At 36.2% G+C, this 6,974-nt stretch overlaps 1 long non-coding RNA gene across 1 annotated transcript; it reads right to left on the reverse strand.

Moving 5' to 3' along the window:
* Positions 1 to 3,419: 3,419 nt before the first annotated feature.
* LOC141919084 (uncharacterized) lies at positions 3,420 to 6,700 on the reverse strand. Its single transcript, XR_012621868.1, has 3 exons — positions 6,573 to 6,700; positions 4,941 to 5,083; positions 3,420 to 3,639 (listed from the first exon to the last, which is right to left on the reverse strand). It is a non-coding gene; the product is annotated as an uncharacterized LOC141919084 (long non-coding RNA).
* Between the last annotated feature and the right edge of the window lie 274 nt (positions 6,701 to 6,974).

Genomic DNA, 6,974 nt, shown 5'->3' on the forward strand with positions numbered 1-6,974 from the left:
GCACTTATGAGAAAAAGTCAGAAGGCAAAAGGCAAATGATGTCCTAAAACACCTTGTTGCTTCGCTGTCCAGAGGAGCTGAAAGAATGACAATACCCAGCCAGTCTCAGTATTGACCAGGAAAAAAATTATTTCCCATTACTGCCAAAGAACTGAAAGTGACACCTTTATATGTGACAGTACCAAAAAAACCTTTTTGCTTGAATTCCTTTTTTTCCTTCCTATCACACCTGTGCTCTTCCTGCTCAGGAAATAATTGATAATCCTGACATAGACAAAGGTGGTACACAAAGTCTGACCCATTTTCTAGGCTTCCAACACACAGGCTCAAACTCCAAGAGCTGTAGGAAGTACAGAAATCACCATCCCTTGACCAAAGCAAAGGGAGCATGCTTTATTTCTGTATATATTCAAAATCAGTAACCATGGAGTTTGATAACCAAGTCTCCACCTGTGAAGGAAGTTAATTCAGTGCAATTCTTGCAAAGGCTACCTTAGGGACAGAAAAACAGGGTAAGGGAAACAGACAACATTTTTGTACATGTGTATATAGCTACTCTAATGCCCAGATTATATTGAAAACACCCATTCAAATGACTTCCAGAAAAAACAGGTTGTCATACAGCCTCCAGATAGCTCAGCAACACTGATAGAATTTTAGTAAATACAAGAACTTAGAAAAACTGGCAACACAGGTGGAAATACAGGGGCATCCCCGAGTGTCACAGTGGCTTGACTAATTTGAGAGATTCTTCTTCCTAGTTAGTTGCAGATAACTAAACTAAAATTTACCAGAGTCATTGAAATAAACTGTTAAATGTTTTGACACGTGTTATTTACCAACAAAATCAGAAAGAAGCACAAGTTATTTGAAACTATGAAATACTGTATTTGATACGGGGAGCTATCAATCAGTAATTTCAGAGATGTCAAATGGCTGAAGATATTTCTATTACTTCCACACATTTGAATCAATAAAGAAATCCTACACGCAACAATCAAGTAATTCAGCATTCTTCCAATCCTGCGCTTATGTTGCAGATGTTTTTTGGTGAAATAAGAGCTATAAGGCCATTTGATGATTTAATAAGCAATCAAACTGCCATTCAAGACAACACGATGACATATGAATTTCACTGCAGGCAAGTGCCAGGTTATACACAATGGAAGGAACAATCCAGCTAAACAGGCACATGCTGATGGGTTCTAAAATTAACTGAAACTGTTCAGAGAAAGCAACAAGGGTCAAGATGAACAGCTGACTGAGAACATCTGCTAAAAATGGAGAAAACCAGACAAAATGTTAAGAGAAAGACAAAGAATAACTATTCCAAGTACTGTCCTATTGTTTAAGACTGTTATATGACTTCACCTTGTATATTTACTGTCTCCAGCTACGAGACTTCTGTGAAATGAGCAACTAGCACCTACATGAGGCAAGAATCTTCACTGCTGTGCTCTTCTATAGCCCTGAAAGATCAATCCAGGTATCTGGACACGGATAGCAGAAAATGGAAGATCTCGGGAAGGACAGAGGGGCTCAAAGTATAAAATCCTGCCTGTAAAGAGATACTGCATTTATTTTTATTTAGAATTATCTGATCATCACCTGAATTTTACATCTTTCTTTTACAGAACGAAAAGAGGGAAGAAAGAAGATGTCAAGAGCAAGCTTGACAAGGAAATCTAAGTTCTCATTCACACAGACAGATGAAGACAAAAAGTTGAAGCAATGGAAGAACTGAATGATTGGTGGATCAGGCTCACTTTGTCACTTTCAAGTTAGAAAGAATAAAATATCAATCTTTCTTTGTTGAAGAGTATAGGGGTACAACTCCATTTTACAGCCATGAAACTAGAGAAAAGACAGTATGAGAATCTGATCTTACAAGTCAGGATCTACAGAACTGAACTATGCATTATCCTTATGAAAAGACATTTCATGCTCAGACAATCTACTGGATAACAGCAGAGAAAACCATGTCAGAATTTGTTGCCACTGAACTGACTCACAGCACATTTAAGTTACAGTCACATAAAGAGGAAAGGAAAACTACTTCTACTAAAGAAATACTAATGACCATTTTTACGTTGATTTGCATTTTTAAAGGTATCACATTTGTTAAAACAAAACTGCAACAGGTATTCAAAGTCCCTTTTTTTCCTCTCAAGAAAAACAACTTTAATCTCATGTTCAAGTCAATCTGATTCTTTTTGTCTTCAATCAAACAAAAGACAACAGAGAGCAGCAGTCCAAGAAAACAAACAGAAAACCCCACTTATAACTTAAATCATGGAATCATTTCAAAAGGACAGTAAAGTTGCAGCTGTACTATCAAAACTAAGCAGCACTTATCTGGCTGTATGAGCAAACTATCACTGCCTCTACAGACCAACTGGTTGTTGCTGATGAACCAGTATGGCTTGGAAGGAGGGAACAAAAAAAAAAAAAATCTCAGACTCAATGTTGACAGAGAATTTCTGAAAAATTTTTGTGGTCAGGACAATACCAAACCTCAAAATGCAATCCTGTAGACAAGATATTCTTCCTGTGGTGCTATACACGTGCAAAACAGACTGATAAGGAGTTCTTTAAACAAAGGCATCATAGAATCATATAGATGATGGGTGACAGACCAAAATGCAGTAATAATCAAAATAATCCAATAGTCCACGTAAAAACAGTGTTGTATGGTTGGCATTAATTCAAGAAAATAAAAATAAGAAAGCTGCATGAGCAACAAGTTAGAGTACCTGATCACTTACTGGGATTGTCTTGTTCCATCCATGCCAACAGCAGGTCCTTGTCAATGTAATTTCAGCTCTTTCTGAAAGGTGATCAGGACTGTTCCTCAAACAGTGCAAAATCCTACGAAATACAGTCACTGCCCGTGACTTAGGTAAATGCTACATTGGTGAAACCAAAAGGGTTTTAAATGTTTACTCAGTCACTGATTATAAGCTGAAACCTTACTACATATAGCTGTTCTAGTTGAGCAGAACTGGATGGTTGGAATAAAACGTCAAATGTCTGAGAGTGGGTCACTTTAATAGCAGATTATAATTATCTATGGATATTATAATCCCCAAAGAAATAATATTGTGCTTATAAATTCCTTTAGAAGAGTAAATAAAAGACAGTTAAACCACACCAGTGATAAAAAGCATATTTCTCCACATAGTGCCAATTCCTTTTTTTGTCACTTCACAGAATTTATTGCATACTCATATTTTTTTCATTAAAAGTTATGGTTGGTATATTGGCCAGCTGAAAAAAACAACTTAAACCATTCCACACAGGCATAGTTCTTACTGCACAATGGATAAATTATGAACACTTCCAGAGACACCATTCCTAAAAAAAAAATATTCAGACACAAACTTCTTGAACAGTATTTCAACTTTAATGGAGTCAGAACAGTAACCCATCAGAACAATTCTATACATCTCTATAAACACTTTGGAGCATGACTAAGTACCTATTACTTCCTATATACAATCACCTGAAACGATACACTGTAAATATGCCTTAACTAAGAAAATACAAACATGCTTTTGCAAGATTATTTAGCTCTTTTTGAGCGTAGCTGTCGCTTGATGATTAGCTGATCGCTTTCCTTCTCTTTTTTTCTATAAAGACCTGAAAAAGATGATATTTCAAGAGTTACTCAGCATTTCTTCAGTGACAAATGACATGCACTTCTAGACCCATGTAACCAACAACATGTTTTTTCCCAGAAGCTGTTTTCAGAATGAATTTTGCCTATTATCTTCTAGTCAGAGGTCTCCAGAACAGAGACACCATTTTAGTGCATCATAATAAGCAACAAATACTGGGAACATATGAAATCCCTTTTTTTGCTGAAACAAATATCAAAGTCCAAAGAAAACAGTGATCTGAAAGCAGCTCTCACTTCTTATCTCTAATACTCATTTTGTGAAACAAGAAGCGTTCAGAAAACATATTTTTAGCTTAAATTTCTTTAGCTTTCTGACTTTCCCAGGATTCAGTCTTTAACTTTTCCTTCCACTTCCAAGCTCCTTAGCTTCTTTTGCCCTGCCTTCCTGTCATTTCCTTCAGCCTCCTGTGGACAGCATTTTGGTTACTGCTGCATCTATTCATACAGTTTACAGAAAAGTCAACAGAATAACTCAGTATGGGCAAATGCTCACCAGAGCGAATGAAAAAGGACTGAACAGAATGAAGAGATGTACTTCTAACAGCCAGAGCACGCTCAGCACTTTAGTTACTGACAAAACCATAAAGCTGGATTTCAGAAACAGTCCATCAAGCCCTGGCCTATAAGACTCTCTATAGGCTGGTTTAGACAGGGCAACGCAATTCAAGCACACGCAGAAGACTACTGAAACTGTGCTTTGAAAAGCATGGCTGTATCCAAATCCTAAAGTAACCCTAATAGCAGCTGGGCAGAAAAGGAATCGGAAATTACCTCAGATGCTCACTTGCCCTGCAAAGTTAATCGTACATGCAGACCTTTCTCTTCAGTGTTTCAATCATGCTATTCCAAATCTATGGATTCCTTCATGGTCTCTATTTCTGTTATCCCTTCATGCTACTCTTAAATGAACACCAACTACTGGAAAAACAAATTAAGACTCAACTGCTGTACTAGAGGAAAAAGTAACACTCCACATACCACAGCTAAGGTATCTAAGACTCCAAATGTGAAGATATCGCCATGACTGCTATATAGGTGATACAACAAGTCAGCAGTCACACACAGAGAAGATAAGTGAGAAAACAGAGAAAATTAAAGTAACACATCAGGAAGAAAAGACCAAAAGAAATAAGTCAGTACTTTCAAACCTCTTCTGCAACTTGACTCAATCAGGTTTGTTCTGTCCCCCCAATAGTTTATTTTAAGCCCAGATTACAGAAATAGATTACAGCGGACAGAACACTAACCCGTAATCACTTACCGAAGAATCAGGGATATCTAGAGGGCAAGAACTGTCCGTTGAACACAGCTTTCTCTTAGATCGTTTTGGCTTGAGCTCCTTTCCTTTGACATTTTCTGGTTCTGCAGACTTGGGAGAGCTTATTGTTGCCATCAGCTTCTTTGCTACAAGAAAAAATTTATTGTAAATCAATGTCTTATTGGTTTTATGAGCCTCAAAAATTAATGAATAAAGGTTTAATGAATAAAGGTTTATTAAAATCAGTTTAAAAATGAAACAGATGTAGTCTGAAATTTAAACATAAAAATTCAGACGTGGTATGTATTTGACTACCACAGTCTTCTATATCCTGAAACAGTTTTCTATAGCTTCAAATGCAAAAGCTTAAAGGACACATTTAAATAGCACCAAAAAAATCAATTGGGATTCAGATTTCACTGGATGTTAAATACAACAGGAATTGAAAACCAGGCTTAACTTCTTTGTACTGACAGAAGCACAAGGTTGAGTCAATTTTCTCTATGTACTTGTATAGTTTTATCAAACTAGTACCAGCTCTATGAAGAGATGAGTGTGTGCATCTTATGAGCTAGAAGGAAAGAAGAGATCCCAATCAATACTAAGTTATGCAAAGGAGGGAAAAAATACAGGACATGGTAATAAAGGTTACAAATTAGACCTCATTTGCTCAAATAAAGTATTTCCAGGGTGAAATTTTGATTACTCTGAATTTGGCTTCCATTGATAATGACATGTTGTCCTCATGGAACCACTCTGACAAATGCTGAAAATTTTAAAAATCCCACTATCTTAATTTTAACTGTCCATGTTGAATAGTGACTGACCTTGTTTTAACCAGCCAAATAATAGTGTCTTTTAGAATTTAACACTGGGGATTCCTTGGGCCCTCTGCTAATTTTAATCTTTTTTTTTAAAAAAAAACCCAGTAACTCAGAAATCATGTCTTACTGTAGGAAAGAATAAAAATATATTCTTCAATGGAAGGTCCTAGCAGTTAATTTTCCCAAGGCTATACTTAAACTTGAAATCCATTAACTGCTTCAGAGCTAGTTTATTGAACTCTTCCACATATTTTCTGGAGATACTGGCTTTCAGATTCTGTAGAACTAATCTTCCTCTCCTACATACATACTTCAAAAAACATTAATACAATTTCCACAGAAACAAAACAGGAAGTGGGGGGGAGATTGCTTATAGAACAAGGTCAGATCTGGGTTTGAATTCAACTCTTGATTTTTTTAGATCAACAGGTCAAGTTTCTGAAATTGCCTTTAACTGTTTTACTGTAAGCAAGAACAAAGTAACTCAGACATTTTGAGCTTATCATTGCTTTTATGATAAATTTATATGCACATAGTCCACACTGCATCCTTTCGCTCTACCTGGCTTACCTTTCACACTTAACCTAAACTTTAGAACCATGTGGTCCTTGTAATCCAGTCGGCCTCTTCTACTCTGCAAGATTCAGCAGAGCAGGCCCCAGCTCAGACTCCATTGTTTCATAAATGAAAGAACAACTGGATGCAGCAGACGTGGCCTTTAACAGCACATACATTAACAGATTACAGTAGAAAAAAGCTATTCTACAATACCCAGATAACATGGAATAAGCCTTATTTATTCTGTACAAACCTTTAGAGTGAAAAATAACAGAAGAACTTTGGAAAAAATCTCCAATTTTTTGTAGTGTTCCATCTTTCTTTTTAGCTGACTTTTTACGTGAAGTAGATTCTTGCTTTCTTAAGGGGTATTCTTTTCTTCTGTGTAGAAGACATCTGTACAGAAATACACAGTCATTGTTTAAGTCAAAAAGTTGACTTATCTTCAAGTTTAATTCCATTTTGTTTGGCTTCAATGTTATTTTCAAGCTGACATTTTGAGCTTTGCTACCGAAACCTCTGCTCATTAATGATACTGCCGCAGCAAGCAATGTAGACAACCTTATTTTATACCCAAAAGAAAAAAAATTGTCAGTTTCACAGAATACATCTAAGGGCATGAGTAATATAGGAAACAAATAGTTTCTTTTAAAAA

This window comes from Strix aluco, unplaced genomic scaffold (assembly GCF_031877795.1).
Source record: "Strix aluco isolate bStrAlu1 unplaced genomic scaffold, bStrAlu1.hap1 HAP1_SCAFFOLD_89, whole genome shotgun sequence".
NCBI classification, from domain to species: domain Eukaryota; kingdom Metazoa; phylum Chordata; class Aves; order Strigiformes; family Strigidae; genus Strix; species Strix aluco.